Genomic DNA, 27,020 nt, shown 5'->3' on the forward strand with positions numbered 1-27,020 from the left:
CATAGTCTGAGAGCTCCTATGTTATTTTTTTTAAGAGATCCTTTGCTGGTGGGGTGTGCCCCACAGGTAAATGTCAGTGCAAACTATCTCCTATGTTGAGAGTGTTGAGCGCCGTGCACAGAAAGGAAAGCCTGAAAAGTTTGAGTGTTTGGGTTTTTGCATTCCAATTTTTTATGTATTTAGTTTATTGCTGGCTGCATGACTGTTGTGGAGTGAGTGGGAATCATGAGTGTTGGGGTATCTTGGACAGCAGATTTTGAGCTGGGACTATCATACACACAGCATACTATCTGCAGGAATGGCATCTGGAAGCAGGCAGAGGATTGATGCTTCTTCCACCAGTCAGGAATAGACAGCATGCAGGGTCTACAAGTACACATAATTATCTTCTCCATCATTAGGATAAGATAGATTGTTTGGTTAACACACTTCTGGCAGAACCATGCATGTTATCTAGTAGGTCTTGAAACCCAATCCAGCCACACCGAATTGATGTTTGATCCTTCTGAGGTTGATAAGTACCACATATTGATTAAAAGCACATATATGATTCAAGCCCCAGCAGACAGACCAGTTTGGTTGTGCTTCAAAAATAAGTAACTATTTTGGAAGGTAGGAAAGGCTTTAGAAGATGTTAGATATGTTTCTCATTGTGATATGAGTGCCCACTCCGTGGTAAAGGAATCCTACTTTCCCAGTGTACAATATAGAGCCAGTGCAGTGTAACAGCAGCTTGTGGTGTTGACAACAATAATGGAATACTGATGCTTTTTTATCTAAACCACAGATGTTCTGTCACAGTGTTTTGAGGTGGGTTATAGATCATCTGAGAACCCTGTGTTTAATTGCTACAGCCCTCCAAGTAAAGACTGTAGAGGGCCTGGTGATTGAAAGAATAGAGGAAGCTCTGGCTTGCCTCTACGGGGCTATCATTAAAGACTGTGTTGTGCAGACTAGACCAACACAGCAGACTATGTTCTCACTATAATACCCATTGCATTACAGATAGGAACAAAACTGCAAATGTACAGCTTTGTGGATATGTCATTTTGTGAATGTTTATGAGTCTATGTTATGTGTTTTGTACTGTAAAAGCCAGATCCCAAGCTACCTTGCCTGGTAACCTCATATCCAGGGATTTCAGGATCACTTGGCAAACCAGGAATTCCATGCAACATTTTATGAAATTTTTCTTTAAAGATACCAATAAGAACTTAATTTTGATAGTTATTACAGAAATTGTGGTAGAAAATGCACTATTTTACAACAATTGTTCAAACGTATCTCCGGGTGGGGGGTAGATGAAACCCTAAGAAAATGTCAAGTTCATGTGCAATGCTTACTAGCATAACAAATGTATTCACTAGTTTTACACTCCACCACATTCAGATTCCACCAGATGCCTGTGGTCATGAGATTATTTAGTTTATGGCACATCTGGAAGAGCTGTATCATGGTTAAAATAAAAAAAAGCCAATATGCTGCCCTTATGTTTTGGGACTTTATTTGCAGTTAATATCATAGGCTCTATCAATCAATCAACCAATAAGGATTGTAAAGCATGACTAAACACTCTCAAGAGTATCCAGGCCCTTGACAGCCTCAGTGTCTCATTTGAATAGCGAGGTCTTGAGGGCTGTACTGAATTCCGGATGAGAGGTGATGGTCCGGAGATGGGTGGGAAAAGGCACGCCCTCCACTTCTGGTTTGGTGGATACATGGAGTGTGGGCAAGCGATAGGGAGCTGGAGTGTAGTCTTGTTGATGGTTGTTGGAAATTCAGGCAGTGGTTAATGTAAGTGGGTCCTTGGTTGTGCAGAGCTTTTTGTGTGTGGGTCAGCACCGTGAATACGCACCTTTTCTGCATGGGGAGCCAGTGAAGTTGCCTGAGCTGTGATGTGATGTGAGATCATCGAGTAAGATCAAGGATGAGCCTGGCTGAGGTGTTCTGTATGGGCTGAATCTTTGTAGGAGTTGTGAGGTGATTCCTACATGAATGATGTTGCCATAGACTAGTCGACTGGTGATAAGAGCCTCTGTCACAGTGCGTCTCGTGTGTGGGGGTAGCCACTTGAAGATCTTATGTAGCATGTGCAGTGAACAAGCAGGCAGAGGAGACAGTGTTAATCTTTGATTCCACGGTGAGCCTATTGTCAATTATGATTCTGAGGTTTCTGGTATGTTTGGAGGGAGAGGGTCCTCGTTCTGAAGGCCACCAGGGGTTGTTCCATGTGTTGTTGCTCTTGCCGAAGATCAGAGCTTCAGTCTTATCTGTGTTAAATTGCAGGCAGTTTTCTTTTATCCAGCCAGCGATGCTTGTCATGCATCTGTGGAAGCTGGCTTTGGTGTTGGGGTTGTCGGTGAGCAAGAGGATAAGTTAGGTGTCATACATTTAGGAGATTATGTTGAGGCTGTGGGATCTCAACATAATCTCCTACACTGGGTCATTTTTGCACTAAAAAGCATGGGGCTGAAGGATGATCTTTGGGGGAGCCTGCAGGTGATGTCTTTTGGTTTGGAGGTGAAAGGAGGTAAGTGAATCCTCTGGGTTCTTCCAGGAAGTAGGTGATCCATTTGAGTGGTTCCCCTTGGATGACAATGTGGTGGAGTTTTTTGATCATGGTTTAGAGGGATATGGTACTGAGGGCTACCGAGAGGTAGAGGATCACCAGGGCCACTGTTTCTCCTCATTCAAGGAGGGCATGGATGTAATTGGTGGCTATGATCAGGGTGGTCTTGGTGCTGTCATTGCTGCAGAAGCCAGATTGAGAGGCATTGAGTAACTGGTTCCACTCCAGGTAGTTCATGAGTTGCTTGTTGATGATTATTTCCAATACCTTAGCTGGAAAAGGGAGCATATGATCTGCAGTCATTTTTCTGAGTACTGGTTTGTCTTCAATGTGTTTCCAAGCATTGGGGAAGGTTGCAGTGGTGATGGAGGTTTTGAGTAGAGTGGTGAGTTGCTTGCCAATCCTTTGGTTTCTGGGACTGAAGATGTGGTGCAGTCAGGGGACTGTGAGGGCTCCCGAGTTGATGGATTTCATGGTGGAGGCGTTGTCCTCGGTGGAGAGAAAGTTCTAGGTGGTTAGTCTGTCATTGGTGTTGGTTGTTGTGATGGTGGCGACTCAATGAAGTCTGTAGGTGTAAATTGGGGTTCAAAGATCCTGTAAATGTTGCAATCTTGCTCTGAAAGAAATCAGCGAGATTGTCATACAGCTCTTGTGAGGGTGTGATGTTGTTTTCACTAGCTGCTGGGTTGGAGAATTCCCTAATGATGTTAAAGAGTTCCTTGGTGTTGTTGCTGCTGGTTTTGATATGCTTGGCTAGTGCTGCCTTAATTGTTGCTTTCAGAAGGCAGTGGTAGAGGTTGAGGGAAGTTTTGAAGGCTGCGCTGTCAAAGGTGTCTTTGCTGGCACGCCACTTCCTCTCCAGCTGTTTGTTGTCTCATTTAGATGTTTTGCGTTATATAACACCTTCACCTAATTGTACTATTCAATTAATCTACGTACACCTTTAATTACTTCTAAAGTACCAACATGCAAAATCTTCCACTAAATAAGTATTTATTACTTCCCTGCTTGACTCTAGTTTGTCATTTGATGCAACAAAAGTCACCTCTAAACACCAAATGTTTTATTGCCAATGGGCGGTCCAAACATGCACCCTGCATTTTAGAATAGGAAAATGGAGCAGTTGTCTCAAGCATGAAATATATGTCAGGCAGAATGGGGCAGAGTGCTAATAACTCCCTTCAAATAAAAAAGTCAGGGACCAGAATTCCAGTCCTTATTGTAAAAATTATGTCATATGATACTAGAAATAATTTATTTTCATAATATTTTTTTAATTCTTCTAAATTATAGTTTGAAATTAAGAGGACACATATATAATCTTGGTGCATAATCCTCGGTGGCATCCATATTTAATAGCCATTCGAAAAGAGAACATACAAGTAGTATGCATTTGCAGCCACCTCAACAAAGTGTAAATATTCTCTGTAAAACATGTATTACTGTGAAGTAGTGTTGCTACGAAAATATGGAAATAAAAGCAGGGTCCTATTCACAAAGATAAATATACAAGTAAACATTTTCTAGTGTATATTTACTACTACACTTTATAGTAAATCTATACTTTTTTCTTTTTGATTTCTGAGGGGAAAGTTACTTGTGGATGTAGACGTATAGGTTTTAGTCCCCTGGAAGCACCTCCTACACCAGAATTTAGGAGCTGAAAGTTATATCTGTACTTTTTAAAGTCATATTAATGCAATTTATTTCACATGATTTCGTAGGGGGTGATATTGTTTTGTCCCTGGTGCCACTATTTTCAATGGAGTGTGATGAGGTACCTGTGAGTAGTCATATGTGGTCCTGGACTTATTCCAAGGTTGGGATTGAGTATATTTACTAATTTTGGGACCTTCTGCCTGTAGTTTGTGGCTAGCAATGGCCTTACTATTTTGTAGTTGTATGTTTTTATTTGCATATCCCTCTCTAAACCCAACTACAGGGATATACAGCTCTGAAAGAGGGGTTCAATCTTAGCTCAGCTTTGGTAGTTTGGCCTGAGTAAAAGGGTAATCCTCGGGCAAAGTGGATATAGGCAGTGTACTTTAACAAATCAATCAATAAAGCACGGAGGAAGAACCAAACAATTTCAATATTTGCAATGATTTATTAAAGTAGATCAACATTTTACATGAAAAATAAAGAAAAATGAAGTGTAATTACCATTCATTTCAAAAGTTACAGAAAAAGAAAACTATCAACATAAAAATAATTTGGGAGAAAGTTAAATTTACAATCAATGAAAAAATAAAATAAAAAAAAATAATGAAAAATAAGCAAAAGCCAGCCTGGCCAGTGTCAAGACACATCCTGTGCATGTTTGGTACCAGATGGGGTTTAGTCTCAGTTAAGAAATTTACCTTTATAGTGAGGAAAAGGTTTTGCACAAAAAACTGTTCAGCTGGAAGAATCTGAAGGCTCTAACCAAGCCATACCCGAGCTGGATGGGGACTTCTGTCATGAGGCCTCAATCAAAATCAAAGTTTAAACTTCAATAACTCCGAGATAGACAATTCTATAGTTCCTCCTTGTATTTCTTCTACATTCGGACTTTGAAAATGTTATGGTGCTTGCATATCACTCAGTGGCATTACGATATTCAGAGGTTTAAGCAATGTAAGGTGTTTCCAGTGACTGAAGCTGAGGCCAGACTTGCTGGCATGACTATTCATTATTGTCCCCAGCTACAATATGGTTATTTGTTCAAACCTTTAACAATAAATACATGATATTCTTAATATTTTCTGACAGGCTTCCAGTAACTATGTATTTTTGGACAGAAAAACGTGTCGAGGGTGCCTCTTAACCAGAACTCTGTGTACAGATGTCTAACACTGTCAGTTAATAAGACCTTCAGCATGGGCCAACAACTCCATTAGGAACCAGCATGCTATACAATCTGCAAGCCACGGACTGCAAGAATAACTATCCCAGCAGGCAAATAAATTGACCACAGGGGACACAAAGTTCAATATCCCTCAAGTCCACTGACTACAACACTGGAACAAATAGAATTCAGGTAGCAGATTTGGATATATATTTCTTCAATGGGAACAACAGAAACTCTTACAGGAATTTGGCTACTGTATTTCTCTTTAAGCCTTTGACTCTCAAAAATGGATGCAGTTTCTCTGAAATATCAGGGCCATGTATCAGTATCTGAAGTATCAGGGCCAACAAAGACTACACCTCTTTCAAAAAATACTTTTGCATTGGAAAATAGATGCAACGCCTGCAGAAATTGACGTGATGCCTGCATCGTGGCTGGAAAATAGCCGCACCACCGACTGGATCAACGCAGCACCGGTTTCCAAACTGGAAATTCGACGCAGCTCCTGCCTTGCAGCAGAAATATTGCCTCATCACCTACTGCATCGATGCATCAGTTGCTCTTTCTACCAGTGCATCAAGGATTTTCAAAGCATCGTTCCGGGGCGTCAAAATATCCTTGCCTCGCTGTGAGGAATCAAGACTTTGATCCTGAAAATTGAAGCATCCCCTTGCAGTGTGGAAAGAAAGGATGCATTGTCTGTGCCGCGCCAGAAATTTAGTCGCACCACCCTATTTTTCCATTTATCTTCTCTGCGGTCTCCGTGCATTGTATTTTTGACTCAACCAGGTACTGTGTATTAAAAGGATACAACCACTGTATCTTAAGAACTGAGACTCTTTTAAACCTTCAAAAAGAAAAGTGATATTTGAACTTGTGCTTATTGGATTTTTATTGTTTTTGTCCACATTTTATTAGGATGAATGGTGTTAGACCTGACAACCTTGGGGTGGTCACCCCTAATGTTTTGCCTGCCTCCCTCCACTTTTTAGATACTGGTTTTGCTGGTTTTCAGACACTTTACCACTGCTAACCATAGACTAATCATACCCAATTGGATTATTTATTTTACTTATAAGTCTCTAGTAAAGTGCACTATATGTGCCCAGGGCCTGTAGATTAAATGCTACTAGTGGGCCTGCAGCACTGATTGTGCCACCCACTTAAGTAGTTCCTTAACCTTGTCTCAGGCCTGCCATTGCAAGGCCCAGGTGTGCAGTTTCACTGCCAATTCGACTTGACATTTAAAAGTACTTGCCAAGCCTAAAACTCCCCTTTTTCTACATACAGGTCACCCCTAAGGTATGCCGTAGGTAACCCATAGGGCAGGGTGCTGTGTAGGCATAAGGCAGGACATGTACCTTTGTAATTTACATGTCCTGGTAGTGTAAAACTCCTAAATTCACTTTTACACTGCTGTGAGGCCTGCTCCCTTCATAGGCTAACACTGGGGCTACCCTCATATACTGTTTGAGTGGTAGCTGCTGATCTGAAAGGAGTAGGAAGGTCATATTTAGTGTGGCCAGAATGGTGATACAAAATCCTGCTGACTGGTGAAGTTGGATTTAATATTACTATTTTAGAAATGGCACATTTAGAAAGTGAGCATTTCTCTGCACTTAAATCCTTCTGTGCCTTACAATCCACGTCTGGCTGGGTTTAGTTGACATCTCGCTTGTGCATTCACTCAGACACACCCCAAACACAGGATACTCAGCCTCACTTTCATACATCTGCATTTTGAATGGGTCTTCCTGGGCTGGGAGGGTCGAGGGCCTGACAATTACATATCAATGTACAGTAGCCTGCCCTCACACAAAGGACTGCCATACCCCCTACTGGGACCCTGGAAGACAGGATTGAACTGAAAGGGGACCTTGTGCAGTTCTAAGTCACTCTTTGAAGTCTCCCCAATTCAAAGGCACATTTGGGTATTTAAACAGGGCCTCTGCCCCTACCAACTCAGACACTTCCTGGAGAAGAGAACTTGAACCAGAACTGGATTCTGCCAAGAAGAACTGCCTGGCTGCCCAAAGGACTCACCTGACTGCTTTCTGTGAAGGACTGCTGCCTTGCTGTTGCCCTGCTTCCTTCCTGCTCTCTGGTTGTGGTGAGAAGTACTCTCAAAGGGCTTGGAACGAGCTTGCCTCCTGTACCCTGAAGTCTCAGGACCAAAAAGACTTCATCTCTACAAGAAGGGCTCCTTGTGTGGCGAAAATCGACGCACAGCCTGCCAGAAACATTGCATGGCCTGCACCGCATTGAAAAATTCACTGCACACCGAACCAGAACGATGCAGCCCGACTTTGCAACAAGAAGATCTACGCAGCACCAGCAGAGTGACTGGAAATTCGACACACGGCCCACTGGATTGACGCACAGCTGATCCAGAATGGCGCAGCACGACTTCCAGAGAGGAATCAACGCAGCTCCTGTTGTGCGGTAGAAATTTTCACGCAACGCCCACTGGATCGAATTAGCCCCTGTGACTTTGCTCTGTCAGCGCAGGAAATCCACGCATCGTCCCCGGGGCGTCCGAAAACCCCGCAACCCAAAGATGATTCACGACCGAGCACCGGAAATCGATGCACAGCCGTCCCTGTGTGAAAACGAAAGAACGCATCACCGTGTGCGGCCCAAGAAATCGACGCACACCCCTTGTTTTTCCACGCATCTCCTCCTCTGTGGTTCTTTGCGGAGATTTTGAACACAAACCAGGTACTTTGTGCTTGAAAGAGACATTTATTGCTTTTAAAAGGCTAAAGACACTATCACTTTTACAGTGATATCTCAACATATACTTTCTGCATTTTAATCGTTTTGAACTGCATCTTATCAGATGAATATTATATATTTTTCTAAACACTGTGTGGTGTATTGTTGTGGTGCTATACTGTGTTATTGCATGATTTATTGCACAAATACTTTACACATTGCCTTCTAAGTTAAGCCTGACTGCTCAGTGCCAAGCTACCAGAGGGTGGGCACAGGATAATTCGGATTGTGTGTGACTTACCCTGACTAGAATGAGGGTCCTTGCTTGGACCGGGGGTAACCTGACTGCCAACCAAATACCCCATTTCTACAAATGGTATCTATTTTTTCAAACCTGTGTGGTGTTTTGTTGTGGTGTTTTCACTGTGTTACTGTATGGTTTATTGTGCACATACTTTACACATTGCCTTCTAAGTTATGCCTGACTGCTCAGTGACAAACTACCAGAGGGTGGGCACAAGATAATTTGGATTGTGTTGTGACCTACCCTGACTAAGATTGTGTTTCCTACATGGACTAGGGTGTATACCTCTGTCAACTAGAGACCCAATTTCTAAAAGTGGTACTCAGCGGTGAGGATAGGATTGTGTTTCTGCAATGCCATACGATAGCTACGTGTACACTACCCACCCAGCAGCTGAGAGAGCCTTGGCTGAGAAGAAAATTTTGTTGGCTCATGAACTGAGTCTCAAAGAGTTGCAGATCAAGGCGAGACAGTCTGAGTCCAGCAATGATGGTGGCAGCATATATGCAGGACCTGTTGGGGAGAAAAAGGTTTGTATACCCAAAAATGTGGTGCCAAGCTATGTGGTGGGAAATAACATTGACAAATGGTTGGCTGCTTATGAAGTTGCACTAAGGGCTCATGGGAACTCTGAGGATCAATGGGGGAGGGACACACTCCTTACACTAGATCCACATGATCAGAATGTCTATGCACCCATGAAAGCTGCTCTACTGGCCAAGATTAGGCTGACCCATTAAAAATACCTTCCGAGGTTCAGGGACAGCACCAAACTTTCCACACAGACTTGGGAAGTCTGTTTTGATTTCTCCAATAAGGCACTGAGTGGATGGGTGCGTGGCAGCAAAGTAAATGATTACAAAGGGTTATGTGATTTGATTCTGAGAGAGCATATGCTCAGTATCTCTTTTACAGAGTTGCACCAGCACTTAGTAGACAGTAAGCTGACTGATCCCAGGGAGCTTCCTGAGGAGGCAGACCTCTGGGTTAGCACCAAAGTGTCCAAAAAGGTATCTGGGGGGGCCCACAAAGGTGGTCAGGGTTCCCAACAGAAGAAAGAGGGGGAAGAAAAACGTAAAGATACGGAACTCTCAAAAGGCCCCCAAAACAATTCCACGGGGGTGGTAACCACTTGTAGGAAAGTACCATCTTGCCTGGCATGTTAGCCCCATTTTTACTGTATGTATGTTTGTTTTTGCCTGTGTCACTGGGATCCTGCTAGCCAGGACCCCAGTGTTCATAAAGTGTGCCCTCTATGTTTTCCCTGTGTGGTGCCTAACTTTATCACTGAGGCTCTGCTAACCAGAACCTCAGTGTTTATGCTCTCTCTGCTTTTAAAATTGTCACTGCAGGCTAGTGACTAATTTTTCCAATTCTCATTGGCACACTGGAACACCCTTATAATTCCCTAGTATATGGTACCTAGGTACCCAGGGTATAGGGGTTCCAGGAGATCCCTATGGGCTGCAGCATTTCTTTTGCCACCCATAGGGAGCTCAGACTATTCTTACACAGGACTGCCACTGCAGCCTGAGTGAAATAACGTCCACGTTATTTTGCAGCCATTTTACACTGCACTTAAGTAACTTATAAGTCATCTATATGTCTAACCCTCACTTAGTGAAGGTTAGGTGCAAAGTTACTTAGTGTGTGGGCACCCTGGCACTGCCAAGGTGCCCCCACATTGTTCAGGGCAAATTCCCCAGACGTTGTGAGTGCGGGGACACCATTACACGCGTGCACTACATATAGGTCAACACCTATATGTAGCGTCACAATGGTAACTCCGAACATGGCCATGTAACATGTCTAGGATCATGGAATTGTCACTCAATACCATTCTGGTATTGGGGGGACAATTCCATGCATCCCCGGGTCTCCAGCATAGAGCTCGGGTACTGCCAAAATAACTTTCTGGGGATTTCACAACAGCTACCGCTGCTGCCAACCCTCAGACAGGTTTCTGCCCCCCTGGGGCCTGGGCAGCCCAGTCCCAGGAAGGCAGAACAAAGGATTTCCTCTGAGAGAGGGTGTTACACCCTCTCCCTTTAGAAATAGGTGTGAAGGACCTGGGAGGAGTAGCCTCTCCTGGCCTCTGGAAATGCTTTGAAGGGCACAGATGGTACCCTCCTTGCATAAGCCAGTCTCCACCGGTTCTGGCATCCCCCCAGCCCTGCTCTGGCATGAAACTGGACGAAGGAAAGGGGAGTGACCACTCCCCTGACCAGCACCTCCAAGGGGAGGTGCCCAGAGCTCCTCCAATGTGTCCTGGACCTCTGCCATCTTTGATGCAGAGGTGTGAGGGCACAATGGACTGCTCTGAGTGGCCAGTGCCAGCAAGTGACGTCAGAGACCCCTCCTGATAGGTGCTTACCTTTCTCTGTAGACAATCCTCCTCTGTGGGCTATTTAGGGTCTCTCCTGTGGGTATCTCAGCAGATAACGAATGCAAGAGCTCACCAGAGTTCCTCTGCACTTCCCTCTTTGACTTCTGCCAAAGATCGACTGCTGACTTCTCCAGGACGCCTGCAAAACTGCAACAAAGTAGCAAAAAGACTACCAGCAACTGGTAGCACCTCATCCTGCTGGCTTTCTCGACTGTTTCCTGGTGGTGCATGCTCTGATGGCTGTCTGCCATCACCCTGCACTGAAAGCCAAGAAGAAATCTCCTGTGGGTAGACAGAATCTTCCCCCTGCCAACGCAGGCACCAAACTTCTGCATCACTGGTCCTCTGGGTCCCCTCTCATCCTGACGAGCGTGGTCTCAGGAACACAGGAGCTGGGTCCAAGTGTCTTCAACAGTCCAGTGGCCCTTCTGTCCAAATTTGGTGGAGGTAAGTCCTTGCCTCCCCACGCCAGACAGTAATCCTGTGTACTGCGTAAACTGCAGCTGCTAGGGCTTCTGTGCACTTTTGTAAGACTTCCTTCGTGCACAGCCTAGCCTAGGTCCCCAGCACTCTGTCCTGCATTGCCCAACTCGCTGAGTTGGACTCCAACTTCGTGGGACCCCCCTTTTGTTGTGTTGAGTCCACCGCCATCCTCAGATCTTCTAAGCGCCTGTTCAGGTGCTTCTGTGGATGCTGACTGCTTCTGTGTGGGCTCTCAGCACCCCTCTGTCTTCTCCTCCAAGGGGCGACCTCCTGGTCCTTCTTGGGCCCTGGCAGCACCCAAAATCCTCAACTGCGACTCTTGCAGTTAGCAAGGCTTGTTTGTGGTCTTTCTGTGTGGAAACAACTCTGCATCCTCCAGCACTCCGTGGGACATCTTCTGACCAAAGGAGAAGTTCCTGGCACCTTCTGTCATTGCAGAATCTTTGGTTTCTTCCACCCAAAGGCAGCCCTTTTGCACATTCATCCGGGGTTTAGTGGGCTCCTGCCCCCCCGGACACTTGCGTGACTCTTGGACTTGGTCCCCTTCCTTTACAGGTCCTCAGGTCCAGGAATCCATCTTCAGTGCTTTGCAGTCAGGTGTTGTCCTTGCAGAATCCCCTATCTCGACCTTACTGTCTTTCTGGGGTAGTAGGGTAATTTTACTCCTACTTTTCATGGTCTTGGGGTGGGGTATCTTGTACACCCTTAGTGTTTTCTAACACTCCCAGCGACCCTCTACACACTACACTAGGCCTGGGGTCCATTCGTGGTTCGCATTCCACTTTTGGAGTATATGGTATGTGTTGCCCCTAGGCATATTTCCTCCTATTGCATTCTGTTATGTTCTACAGTGTTTGCACTACTTTTCTAACTGTTTTACTTACCTGATCTGGTTTGTGTGTGTATATTTTGTGTATATTACTTACCTACTAAGGGAGCATATCCTCTGAGATACTTTTGACATAGTGTCACTAAAATAAAGTACCTTTATTTTTAGTAACTCTGAGCATTGTGTTTTCTCATGATATAGTGCTAAGTGATATAAGTGGTGTAGTAGGAGCTTTGCATGTCTCCTAGTTCAGCCTAAGCTGCTCTGCTATAGTTACCTCTATCAGACTAAGCTGCTAGAACACCTCTAATCTACTAATAAGGGATAACTGGACCGGGCACAAGGTGTACGTACAATAAGGTACCCACTATAAGCCAGGCCAGCCTCCTACACCACTCCTCTTCTAAGTTGGGAATAAACCAGGGTACTTCGATAAGAAGATATCGAAGTTCATCCTGTGTTGGAAGGCGCCAACAAGCCTTGGCTACGGCAAAAGTGTGTTTTTCATCAAAATGGTGCTGGATGGACCCAGGAGGGACGTGGGGGCCTCAACTCTGTGTGAGGAGGAAGAGGGGGCTGTCAGCACTTTAGAGAGACCTCAGGATGCCAGCCAGCACCCCCAGAAGCCACAGGATCTGGGTTCTAAGGAGGTGCAAAACGCAGTTGATGCCGCACAGCAAAAGAAGGTCCCACACTGCCGGAGAACAAATCAACAAGTTGAGCATCTCATGGTGGATTGCTGGGGACCTGGGCCAGGCTTTGCACAAAGGAATTTTGCAAATAGTGCACAGAGGCCTCAAGAGGTGAAGACGCAGTACACAGGGGCACCATCATTCTCTGGGAAGGCAAGGTCTTACCTCCTCCAAATTGCGTCAGCAGGACGTCAGGACAGTCTATGTTGACGGAGTCTACCCTCTGTGTCCTTAGGAGCATGCTTGTCGCTGTGAGAGGAGTCCAAGGGTACTGGTCTACGTCTTGGAAGGTGTCTGCTTGAGCAGGGGAGTGACTCTGTCACCCCACAGGAGATTTCTTCGGTCCTTCTGGTGCAGGATAAAGACATGGAGTCCCCATATTTGGAGCTGAGGTTTCAGAAGAAAATTATCCCTTGTGGATACTTTGTTGCAGTTACAGCAGTTCCTAGAGCAGGCTGTGGGTGATCCGAGGTCAGAGGATGAAGTAGTAGTTGCAGAGTATTCCTGAAGGAAACTTGCAAGCAGAATCTGATGAGAACCCACAAGAGAGACCCTAAATAGCCCTGAGAAGGGGATTGGCTACCTTATCAGGTATGGACCTATCAGGAGGGGTCTCTGACGTCACCTGCTGGCACTGACCACTCAGAGCCCTCCAGAGTGCCCCCACACCTTGCAAAGCAAGATGGCTGAAGTCTGGGACACACTGGAGGAGCTCTGAGCACCACCCCTGAGGTGGTGATGGACAGGGGAGTGTTCCCATTCCACTTTTGGAGTATATGGTTTGTGTTGCCCCTAGACCTATGTTCACCTATTGCATCCTATTGTGATTCTACATTGTTTGAACTACTTTTCTTACTGTTACTTACCTGTTTTGGGTTTGTGTACATATAACTTGTGTATATTACTTACCTTCTAACTGAGGGTACTCACTGAGATACTTTTGGCATAAAGTATCTTTATTTTTAGTAACTGTGAATGTTGTGTTTTCTTATGATATTGTGCTATATGATACAAGAGCTTTGCATGTCTCCTAGTTCAGCCTAAGCTGTTTTGCCATAGCTACCTTCTATCAGCCTAAGCTGCTAGAAACACCTCTATTCTACTAATAAGGGCTAACTGGACCTGGCACAGGGTGGAAGTACCACAAGGTACCCACTATAAGCTAGGCCAGCCTCCTACAGGGAACACCAACTGGCAGAAGTAAGGAGGCACCACCAGCTGCCAAGGTCAGGAAAGGAACAACAGCTGCCAAGGGCAAAGTAAAAGGAACAGACGCCGCAGGCAGGATGGATCTGGTGCCTGGGGCTGGAGCATCATCTGGGCACACAACACCAGCCATGGCACTTCAGCCATCTGAGGCTGCAGGGGAAGGGCTGGAGCCTCTCCCCACTACTGACAGCACCGTCACTTGCACCGCCGCCAGCACTGCCACCTGCACCACTGCCAGCAGCACCACTGCCAGCAGCAGCAGGCCCAGTGGGCAGCCGTCTGAGGCTGCAGGGGAAGGGCTGGAGCCTCCCCCACCACTGAAAGCACTGCAGTCAGCCCCACAACTGCCATCCACTGAGCAGCCGTCACCGCCGGCGTGCAGTGTGTAGTTGTAACTACATGGGCTGTAGTGCGCCCTGGCCCCTGCAACAACTGTAGGTGTGACACCCAAGTGAGAGACTGTGACCTTGCACCATCCTGGATCTGCATCATCAGGCACAAGGCCCCCTCCAGAACCAGTGGAAGAAGGCATCCACTCAGCCCCTCCTTGCCAGGATGAAGCACACTGGGCACAAGGCCCCCTCCAGAACCAGTGGGTAAACCACCCACTAGAGACTGCGGCTTTGCACTCCCCATGACTAACCAGTGGACAAACCACCTACTTAAGAGACTGTGGCCTTGCACTCACCAGAACCAAGCAGTGGGCAAACCACCCACTAGAGAGACTGTGGCTTTGCGCTCCCCAGGACATCGCAGAGGGCATGTTGCCCCCTCCAGGAGCAGTGGCGTTATTCCATCTTCCGGCTGAGGTGCCCCCCATTGCCCTTCCTGCTGAGGTGCCTGTGCATCTTCGACCTGATGCCCCAGCAGTGTTCATTCCATATTGAGGCAGGAGTCAAGTGTGGCCTTGGCCTATGTGTTATGGCCCTGTGGGCCATGGACATTTTAGAGTGGGCATTGTTCCTCCATTGTATATATTGTACATACTGTTTTGTGCTTTGAGGACGTATTTATCTAATTTTTAATATTACAATGACTTTACTCTCTTCCTTTTGTCCTTGCATTATTCCTGCAGGTTACAGGGTGGATATGCAATGTGGTTGCATCTGTTTGTGTGTATGTTGTTGTGGGTGGGGGTTGGGGTGTTGCGTGTTGTGTGTGTGTGTGTCACTCTCTTTTTCCTCCCCCGTCTCTTGTGTTCCAGGTGTGGTACTCACAGTGGTCGTCTTCGCCGCTGTTCGTGTTCCTGGTGTAGGAGGAGGTAGACCAGCATTTGAAAAATGTGCAGCTCGGGCTCCATGGCATTGTGGTTCTTCCTTGAGTGTTGAGAGGTGAGTCGTTTCCCTTCTGTGTACTGTTTCCGCCGTGCTTTTGATGGCGTTGGGACAGCCCTGGAAAAGCTGTTGGATTGAGCTCTCAGAATACCGTGGGCAGTGCATTGTCTTCCGTCTGGCTGTTGGCGGTTACCGCCGCTGTGCTTGTTGCTTTTTTTCATGTTCATTTTTTTTACCGCCGTCCTGTTGGTGGTATTACCGTTGCTTTATCACCGTCAGACAGAGTTATAATGAGGGCCTATGTTATTAAGGGAATAAATCCTGTTGGACAGAGTGTTCATGCCATTGTCGACAACTGCCAAAGTCTTCTCCAAGTTGCCTTTGTCTATCTGCCTTAAACGTGCAGCAGCTTCTATCTGAAAAGGTTTCCAGATTTAATTATATGTGGTATAGATGAATCTTTTAGAACATGGCTTTCTTGGACTTAACAAGAAGTCCTGTAAGTCTCTATCTTCAGAGAGAGTGTTAAGATGTTCCTTAACTCTGGCTAACATGTTGGCACAGTTTACCCACACTGTATGTTGTAACTATACCCGAGTGTTGACCCGAGGTGAAGCAAGGGTCTGGCCGGCTAATCTTGAAACTCCCTGAGGAATTCACAAAATATGCCTGACACCCATTTGTGTCTATTGGCTGTAATAACCACCCACCAGGATTAGAAAGTGAAGAATCATAGGTACGAACCTGAAACTTTGCATCTAGTTCTTCCTCAGTGACATTCAGGAAGGATTGCCAGCTCTTAAATTTTGCTCATGTGGGGATACTGGGCGCATTGATTTATTTCATTTTTGCTAATCCTAGACACAAAGGGGGTCATTCTGACCCGGCGGGCGGCGGGAGCCGCCCGTCTGGAGGGAACCGCCAGAATACCGCTGCGCGGTCAAAAGACCGCCGCGGGTATTCTGGGTTTCCCACTGGGCTGGCGGGCGACCGCCAAAAGGCCGCCCGCCAGCCCAGTGGGAAACACCCCTGAATGAGGATGCCGGCTCCGAATGGAGCCGGCGGAGTGGAGGATGTGCGACGGGTGCAGTAGCACCCGTCGCGAATTTCAGTGTCTGCTGAGCAGACACTGAAATTCAAAGTGGGGCCCTCTTACGGGGGCCCCTGCAGTGCCCATGCCGTTGGCATGGGCACTGCAGGGGCCCCCAGGGGCCCCACGACACCCCTCACCGCCATCCTGTTCCTGGCGGTCGGAATCGCCAGGAACAGGATGGCGGTGAGGGGGTCGGAATCCCCATGGGCAGCAGAAAGTCGGCGGTACACCGCCGACTTTCCGTTTCTGGCCTCGGCTGTACCGCCGCAGTCAGAATGCCCGGCGGAGCACCGCCAGCCTGTTGGCGGTGCTACCGCCGACCCCGGCCCCGGCGGTCCTTGACCGCCGGGGTCGGAATGACCCCCAAAGTTTGCTGAATTGTATCATTTAAAAATATCATTTGCACAGGAATAAGGCACGCTCTAAATAAAGCTTCCCTACCCTGTATTTGCCAATCTTGTGTGCTCCATACACTCTTTACATAAATAGTGCTCTTCCAGTATTCATAACCTTCAACTGCAAGACGAGAAACAAAGGAATCTGAGAAAATTAACTTTGTATTAGCAAAATTTTCCTAAGTTTTGAAGGTGGCAATTTGAAGTAATACAACTCTGAATCTTTTGTGTTATGCCCAGAAAAACATGTGAATTTATCTGAATAATATTTTGGGTTCCCCACAGGTGGAGCTGAACAGTTTTCCCACTGTGTATAATTAAATACTGACCTATGTCCAGTTGCACAGTGCAGATAGTAGTGTCCCCAGTTATTGTAGCAGAACATTTCCCTTTAATTCTTTGTGTTGGTATACACATCATCACTTTCAAATCCCACATAGTCTTTCATTTCAGTTAACATTGAATCAACTGCATTGACATCCCTATCATCAGATACAACACGAGGTGTAATTACATCAGTCATGGAAATTTTTAAGACATATGGAACCTCAGTAGGCCCATATATATCAAATGGAACTTTGCCCCACACAATCCCATCAGGAGTCGGTACAGCTGAAATGTTCACAAGGGACAAGTCTCTTTGGACCTTATGTGACAAAAGACATATAGTTAAGACTTCATCCATGGGCTCAACAGAGGAGTGTTCAGGAAGGTAATGACCAAAGAAGAAAACGGTCACAAAACCAATCCACAGAGAAAATGCAAAAAATGTCAAAAATAACCATATACAGTTCAGTGGGTTATTTTTAATCTATATATACAGCTTACGTATCTTTGAAACATTTTCAATCGCAGGAGTGTATAAAGTTGAAGAAAAGTCATCAACGTCGATGAAGTAACCAGAAGCAGTCTCTGCAAACACAGGGGCTGGCGCATAAATTGTTGATGCTTCCACCTCAAGTGGATGCTCAAAGACGACGATGTCGCCAGTTTGTGTTGGAGTAGAAAATAGCCACATCTTGGACAGGTGATTTAGTTGAAGTGGTAACAGGAATCAGCAAAAGCTCATTTTCCGCCCTCCCCATGGTCGAGGAGGTATTTCTTAGAATTGTTGGACATGCTGGTGTCAGAAGCATTGTTGTTTCTTCTTTGAAGTGGTTTGTCCTGTTGGGTAGTTAGATGGGACCTCTGGATCTACTGTGCAGGACCGGCTACATGATGAAGCTTGATGTCATCAATAGAGATGAATCTCTTTGCTTTGGAACCAGGCAGCGGTGGCAAGATTACAGTTCTGGTACCATGTATTCCCAGGTTTGTGACCGGTTGTTGGAAAGTGGATTATTGGTAAGGGCAGGTAAGTACCTACACTTAGCAACAGGCCACTAACCTACACTTAGGTCCAGTTAAGTCTCAATAAATTAAACCCAGCTCAACCCTTGGTAGCTTGGAAACAAGCAACAAGGCTTAACTTAGGTGTAAAGTGTGTAAAGCATTTAAAAATCACAAAACAGTAAAGAAGTAAATGACAAAACAGAATAAAAATCCAACACCAATTTATAAAAATAGATTATATTTTTATCTTTCAAATGACGCCAAAATGATTAAAATCAGATAAGGGGAACCAGATATACATTTTTAAAGAATTTATGTTTTCTAACGCATAGAAACACCTAGGACTCAAAGGGTTAAAAAAGGTTACACGGGGGTGTGACCAAGATGACGGCGTGATCAGACGCGAAGTCCCGAGCTCCGCCACCCGGGCCTTCTCCGGCTGTTTAATGGGCCCGGTTGTCCTCGGAGGAGGACTCCCTGGCGTCTGGTGAGTGAGTTGACTCCCCGTGGATGGGGCTCGGAGCCTGACAGGAGCCCTGTGACCCGATGGAGCGCCCGGCTGGCGAGGGGTATGAGCCCCCGGCCGCAGCCGAGTGTTGCGTGCGTGGCGGCCAGTGCTTCGGCTGCGCGGCCACAGAGGGGGAAGGAGAGGAGACCGCAGGCCCAGTGTGGACTCAGGCGCTCGCAGTCCCTTGAGGAGATAGGCGGCACTGATCGGGCCGCGGAGGGCCGGATCGGGGGCCGAGATGCCCGAGAGTGCAGGCGGAGCGGCCTAGACTGCAGGAGTTTGGTGACTCAGTGGGTGTCGCCGCGAGCCGGGCTGAGGTGGCGTGCAGGGCTGAGACCTCCCTCATCCCCCGAGGGGCCGGGGGTCCCTACCTGAAGAGAGGTCCAGTGGACGGGAGGTTTGGCGTGATCCTTGCCCAGGCTACACAGTGGTCGGGCCGGGGCGCCCCCTGGGCCTGGTGAGGGCTGGGTGGTCCTGTGGTGTGCCGGCCTCGGGGAGATGCGGAGCAGGCCTGAGCTTGACAGGGCTGGAGAGTGGAGGTCAGTTACATCTTCCTGGTCTGGTGGGATCCCAGGCCCGCTCTGACGGGTCCTGGTGAGGTTGGTGGTCCGGAGAGGACAACACCCGGGGGGCAGTGTGAAGGGCTGCGGTGGGTCCTGGTTCTTCTGAAGACGGCTGTGGTGCATGGTCTTGATGGCGTCCTCTAAACCCATGAGGGACCAGTCGGTGAGGGAGATGCTCACTAGGTCTCACCTGCCACAAAGCAAAATGAAGGAGAGTTCGTCCTCGGCGAGAGGTTCCGATGATCGAAGCGAGGGTGAGGACGACAGAGGAGCGCCGGTTACGAAAGGTTTTCTTACTTCCTTATTTGACTCCCTCAGAATGGACTTGCAGGAACTGCGTAGAGACATTTCCCAGGAGTTGAAGGATCTACGAGCTGATGTCTCGTCGCTGGGGGAAAGGGTGTTGAGTATGGTGGACAATGAGATTACCCGATGGGAGGAGATCGAGCAATTCGGGAGCAGCAGGAACTCCTGCAGATGGCGACTGAGGACCTTGAAAATCGCTCAAGAAGGCATAATATTCGGATCCGATGAGCTCCAACTGGGGCAGAGTGTGGGGACATTAGAGAGTTTGCCCTGGCACTGTTCCGCTCCATTCTAGATCCGGAGGACTCCCGGGAGATCATCCTGGATCGGGCCCGCAGGGTGGGTCGGCTGGAAGGAGATAATGCTCGTCCTCCAGATATCCTGGTTTGCCTGCACAACATTATGACAAAAGAAAATATCCTGCAGAAAACGCGCAACCTCCCTCAGGTTCAATTTAGAGGTTACACGCTGCAGTTGTTTCAGGACCTCTTGGTGCGGACATTGCACAGAAGGAGAGAATTCAAGCCCATCACGGAGCATCTTCGAGCAAACTCTACCCCTTACACATGGGGTCATCCTTTTCACTTTGTGTTCCGCTGGGAGGAACAGTTGCGTCAGGTGAAGTCGCTGCAGGAGGCGCGCCGGATCCTAGGTCTGGAGGAGTCTGAGCGGAGTCCTGGGCCGCGAGGGGACGTTGCGTCGGAGGGTCACCTGAGATGGTGGCGGAAAGCGAAGAGAAGGAGGCTCCCGGGACCGTCTACGACTGAGCAGGCGCTGGAGAAACAGTCTGTGTTGAACAGTCTGGTGGCAGGGCCAAGCGCCTAGATGTGCACTGCTGCCGGGGGTCTCCTCTGGGGCCTGGGGTCGTTTTAGAGTGATGCTGTGGTGCTGGGGTGGGGTCCGGGCGGGGGGGGTCGTTGGGTGCCGTGAGTCAACCTTGCGAGGTACGGACGTCCCCTATCTGGAACTTACCTATTCTTGGACAATTGACTGAATTTCTGTGTGAGTTAGATGTTCACCTGTTGTGTTTCATGGTTTTATGTTGTGGTGCTTCCTCTGGAATGCGTGAGTGCCCTAAAAGGATGGTTGTGCCTTGACTGGTGGGTCCTCCCTCGTGTAGTGCATAAGTTGCCCTTGGGGCGCCCTCAGATTCATGGGATTAATTCCTAGCCACTCTTATCGCTTAAGTGCTTGAGTCTTAACGTCAAGGGGCTTAATAGTCCCCCCAAGCGGCTGGCTGTTCTTTCTGCTCTTGAACGCTCTGAGAGTCATATATGTCTGTTGCAAGAAACACATTTGCTGCCCTCGGACACCCATCGTATGCGATCCAGGTGGTTCCCCAGGCAGTTCTGTTCTTCTGCTCCCACGAAGCATGCTGGGGTCGGGATTCTGATTTCTAGGGCTTTCCCTGGGGAGGTGGTTGCTAAGGTACATGAGGTGAAGGGCAGGTTCCTGGCCATTAGACTTCATATAAAGTATTTTCATTTCACAATTGCTACTTTATATGCCCCTAATGAGCGGCAGGAAGCATTTATGAGACAGTCAATATCCCCCATGCTAGCCTCACCGGATAGAGCACTTTTAGTAGGAGGAGACTTCAATTTGGTTCTGGACAATGATTTGGACCGATCTGGTCATCGCGTTGGGCAGACTGGGGCTTTGACCTCGGCGGACGTCAGTGGCGGGTGGATTGTGATTGGGAGGACGTCGGGAGGAGGGTGCACCCAACATTGCGGGATTACAAATTCTATTAGACGTCCTCTAAGACGTATACGCAAATAGATTTTTTCTTGGCCTCCTCGGAGTTTGGCTCCCGAGTTACGGAATGTACAATTGAGCCTCAGGCCTTGTCGGATCATGCTCCGGTCACACTGGTGGTCCGTCTGGATGGGGGTCCAGGGCGAATTTCCAGCTGGCGCTTTAGGGATACTATATTGCAGTCTAAGTCAGTGGAGGAGTCGTTGAGTCGAGCTATCCTTGACTACCTGAGGTAAAATGATGACGGGCAGACTGGTTTGGGAGTGCTCTGGGAAGCTCTGAAGGCTGTTGTCTGGGGGGAAGTGATGTCTCTCTCGGCTAAAGAGAATAAAACTCGGAGAGAGCTCAGGGTGGTCTTGGAGCAGAAAGTATCGGCCCTAGCGCACGCTCATAAACACACGGGGACCCCAGGGTATGGAGAGAACTGGAGAGGGCGCGCCTTCAGCTGAGGCGGCTTGACTGGGACCGGGCGGAGTATGCGGTGGCTCGGCCACAAGTTGAGGGCCCAACGATCGGCCAATGCTGTAAAGATTGTGCGTTCCCCCTCGCGGGGGGAGGCCAGGACAGACCAGCAGAAGTGTTCGCAGATTTCTATAGCAACTTATACGCCGCCGAGGCGGGGGATGGGGCAGAGCCGTCCTTCTATCTAGCAGACTGTAACATTGTTCCACTGCGTGAGCATGACGCTGTTTCGCTTGATCAGCCTATTCGAATAGAGGAGGTAATCGCAGTGATTTCGCACCTTTATGTTGGGAAGGCACTGGGCCCGGATGGTTTCACGGCGCTATTCTAGAAGACATTTTGCATTGAGCTGGCCCCACTATTAGTCCGGCTCTTTAACTCCTTTTTATCCACCGGGACCCTAACACCTAACATGTTAGAAGCGACTATTACAGTCATCCATAAGACGGGGAAGGACCCCGAGAAATGTGGCTCCTATCGGCCCATCTCGCTGTTAAATATTGATGCGAAGTTATTCACAAGCATCCTAGCGCAGCGTCTTAACCCCTTGATGCCGTGGCTCATTGACCCGGACCAGTCAGGCTTTATCCCCCATAGACAGTGTGGAGACAACACAAAGCGGCTCCTGCATCTGGTAGACAAAACTAACAGGTCCTGTAGAGAGACACTCCTCCTTGCCATAAATGCGGAGAAAGCATTTGACCAGGTGCACTGGCCCTATCTTCTCCGGGTGCTGGAGCGCTTTGGTTTCAGCCCGGCCTTCCGGACCTGGATTCAGTGTATTTATAGCGCTCCGAGAGCGGCAGTCCGTGTGAATGGGGCCTCGTCTTCTCCTTTCCTGATAGCGAGAGGGACGAGGCAGGGGTGCCCACTCTCCCCGCTATTATTTGCGCTTTACATGGAGCCCTTTGCTCAGCGTCTCTGGGATGATGCCCAGATCACTGGCATTTGATTCGGGGGAGACCATCATCTTGTTAGTCTATACGCCGATGACATGATCCTTACATTGGCGGACCCCATGGTATCCTTGCCGGCACTTATGCAGGCCATCAACAAGTTTGGCCGGGTGTCAGGGTTCAAAGTTAACATGCAGAAATCCCAAGTCTTGGGCCTGTCAATTACACCGGAGCACGAGCAAGCCCTGCGAGCTAGATACCCCTTTATATGGTCCTCGTTCCATGTGCCTTATTTGTGGACTGCCCTGGCCGCATCAGTGGCTAGAACCTGTAGCATGAATTACGCTTCCCTGTCTAGAGAGATATTGAATGATTTGGAGAAGTGGAGTAAGTAAGGTCTCTCCTGGTTTGGGAGGGTTTCTGAGATCAAGATGACTGTTTTGCCTCGCATTCTTTACGTCTTTAAGACGCTCCCCTTGACCCCTCCGCTGCGTACTATTGGAACACTTCAGTCAGTGATTTTGAAATTCCTATGGTGGGGTAAGCAGGCCTGGCTGCAGCGGGTGTGCTGTGGCCTGGCGGTCCCATGTCTATTGAGATATTTTTAGGCGGCTGAACTTCACTTTCTACTGGAGTGGAGTCAGCAGCTCACAGAAAAGCATTGGTATTTCATGGATCAGGCAGTACCAGGGTCTCACATCTGGAGGGAACCTTGGCTTCGGCATAGATATAGAGCGCAGGGACTTTACTCTTCTCCGGTTACGGGAGTGACGTTCAGGGTATGGGATGCAGTGGCGGTGAAGAAGGGTTTGACGTCCTTTCCATCCCCGATGTCCCCGATTTGCATGAATCCTGACTTTGCTCCGGGGTTGCAGGTGGAGTGTTTTAGGTGCTGGCTCGAGGGGGGCTGCAAAAGTGTGGGCTGTCTATTCGATGAGAAAGGGCCTTATGGACTTTGATTGGTTCAAGGGGGCTTATGGGCTGGCAGAGGCAGATAGGATGTTGTACTATCAAGTGCGACACTGGGCTCTTTGACCAGAGATTAGGCCATTGGTATCTAGGCCATTGACCCCGTTTGAGAAATGGCTTATGGGAAAGAAGGATGACAATAGGATAATATCGGAATTGTACAGACTCCTTCAGGCTGAGGCGCACCCCACTAAATCCAAGGGACAGAGACGTTGGGAGGCTGAGCTGGGGAGGGAGCTAACAGAAGAGGAGTGGGAGAGTGTTTTCTATAGATCACATCACACAGCATATCATGCGTCGGAGACGGCCTATGAGCTGGCCACGTATTGGTATTACACACCGGCTAGGGTGCACGCATGGGACCCTGCCGAATCTGATCTCTGCTGGAGGGGTTGTGGCAGCACGGGCACACTTATTCACCTTCTGTGGCACTGTCCCAAGTTACACAGGTTTTGGAAAGGGGTTCTAGATGATTTGAATAGGGTTTTTGTGACTGAAATTCCTAGGTTTCCCTCATATGTTATACTGGGCTTACCTAACCCCCTCACCTTTCCTCTCCGCTCTTGTAGGGGCCGACAGATGGCGCTGGCCCTTAATGCAGCCTTGCAGGTCATACTGGCTCATTGGGGTGCAGATAGGATCCCGACTTACGCCTCCTGGCTCCATAGGCTTTGGTTCATTTTGGCAATGGAGAAACTGTCTTTAGTAGCGGCTCGGAGGGTGGATGAGATAAGGGATATCTGGAAACCCTTCATACAGATCCTTTCTACTGAATTTAATGAGCTGACTTGCCCTGTTTATCTGAGGGTGTTGAGGATGTTGGAGGACGTTGGATGATGGGGGCCAGTCAGGGTGGCGGGGGGACTGCGCGCTGAGTGGTTCAAGAGATTCGGCTGTGGGAGGGGGGCAGAACTTGTGGTACTGATGGGCTTGGCAAGGGAAGCACAGTTATGTTATTGTCTTATGTTGAATGTATTACAATTTCTTTCCGAGCCGGGCATCCTGTGTATAGTCTCGCAACTTTTCATTTGAAGTGGGGGCATGGTCCTTTGAGAATGGGGCTTCGAAACATAGAACATTGTCTTACTATGTCAATGAGATTCCTTTTTATCGCTTATGTGTAGCAAGTGAATCCTCCCCCATAATTGTTCTGCCGCCCGGCTTAGGACGCAGGCAGTGGCCTTTGAGTTTGAATACAATGTTATATACCAATAAACAGATTTGATCCATAAAAAAGGTTACACTGGAAAGGGACAAAGTCCAGAGTTCAGGCCACCCACAAGGTAACACTGTCACACTTACTTTCAGAAGTGTTTCTTGATTCAGGAAAGTGGTCCAAAGCACTAGCCAAAGGATCAGAGGGTCTGGTATGGCTCTTGGGGTCTGGGACTACAACTTTCACAATGCACCTTTTCAACTTATGGAGTTGAACCAAATGTCTCCAAACGTCTGGATCGTCTTCCAGATGTCATTTCTGGGTCCTTGAAGTGTCTACAACTTGATCCTAGGTTCCAAAAGCTCTGAGTTGCCCCTTGGGAGTTGGGACTACAATTCTTAGAATGCACCTGGTCAGAATCCTCAAATGGCCCCTGGATGCTGGTCAGCTGGGCTCTGCTTGCAGGACCCGATGCAGGGGACTCTGGGCAGGTCATTTGTACCTGTAGCAAACAGGGAGTCCCCTCTTGAAGTAGAAGAAGACAGGCTAAGTCCTTTTAGTGGTTCAGCCCAAGTGTCAGCTGGTGCAGTCCTTCAGAGTGCAGTGTCCAGGTGCAGGACAGGGGTCCAGTAGGGCAGTTTTTCTTCTTCTTTGTCTTGTTCCTTGTTGGGATCTGATAGGTATCTGAGGTGTGGGTGCAGCTCTGCCGTATTTATCCTTGCTCCTGGGTGAAAAACAGGGGGGTCCTGGTTCTCCAATCAGATGCAGGGTCCTTCTCCCTGTGATGACCACCTCCTGGGAAGTGTGGCAAAAATCAATCCCAGGGAGCAACATTCTTCAAAAATCTATCATGGCTGAAACTGATTTCTGGAGGTTACATCTGGGTGAGCCTACCCACTGGTGTGGCTCAGAATCTTAAGCACACTCCTCTCCTGCCCTCTCCTAATCTGATCAAGAGGGCCACTAATTGTCTGGGGTTGCAGGATGTGAGGGAGGTGCTGGGTTGCTCCAAATGTCCTTTCCTGCCTTTAAAGACCAGTTTGGCAGCATTCCCCCCTTCCTGCTTCCCCATCTGCTGAGGTAGTTCTCCTCCCCCAGGCACATACTTTGTGTTTAGCCCAGGCCACTTCACACCTCATAGAGGAAGCCTGGCCAGGCTGCCAGAGGATGGCCAATCAGAGAAGGACACTATAGAGATGAAGTTGGCAACTTTTCTGGTAGAGTTTACCTGAATGAGTTATATTAAATCCAACAGTTGTCAGTTGTGGGATTTATTATAACAATTAATTTGATACCACACTCAAGGTATCTGACACTTAAGGGGACTTGGTTAATGGAAATTCACTACAGTGCGTGAAAAACTAATTTGCTATTTTACCTCCACAGGGCTTATAAAACAATGTACATAAGGTTCCTGCTTATAGTTACATGGCACCCAGCTCTAAGGGCACACCTTAGGGGTGGCATATGTAAAAATAAGGTAGTTTAAGACTTTAGAAGTATTTTTTATTCCAAAGTCAAATTTCTATTTAACTTTAATTTAAAAGCAGCCATCAAGGCAAGCCTGCCGTTACAATTACCCTGGGCACCTTAGCAGTGCACCTATGCTAGGGTCCCTAAACATACATGCCCTACCATACACTAAGAACGTATAGGTAGGTTGACATAGCCAATTATATTTAGCCTAATTTGCATACTTATTTTATACAAAGCACAGGTCCTGAGGCTGGTTAGCAGTACCCAGGGCACAATGAAAGTCTGGAAAACACTAGCAAAAAGTAAAAAATAGAGAAAAAAAGTTAGGGGGCCTCTGCAATCAGCCCTGTTTTCTCACACCGGTGCTCTGTATGATTGACCAAATTCCTTCTTCACAGTAATCTTCTCACAAACCAGATCCCCAACTTTAGAAATTCAGCCTTTAGAAGTGGTTGGCAAAGCCCTTATTCCTAAGGTGGCAGCACTGATGGATGATTTATCATCATGAAATTGCTGAAGCTCCTGGAAGACAGTGAGACATTCATTTTGGCCAAAAGGTGTATCTACTGCCATCAAACCAGGGCCATCAAGATCTGGGATATACATAGGTATCTCAAAGAAAACCTCATAAGGAGTGCATCCCCCAAAGGACCGTCTTGGAAGATTATTCAGTGCTTTCTGGACCTCATACAGCCAGGCCAGCTGTGGCCAGAACCTAATACTCTCGTTGTTAAGGACTGCTTTAGATCACAATTCCTCCTCTCCACAACTAAATTTCCCTCTGGATGGTATGGTGAGGAGTAATGGAGTTCAAC

This window comes from Pleurodeles waltl, chromosome 5, assembly GCF_031143425.1.
Source record: "Pleurodeles waltl isolate 20211129_DDA chromosome 5, aPleWal1.hap1.20221129, whole genome shotgun sequence".
Classification (NCBI taxonomy): domain Eukaryota; kingdom Metazoa; phylum Chordata; class Amphibia; order Caudata; family Salamandridae; genus Pleurodeles; species Pleurodeles waltl.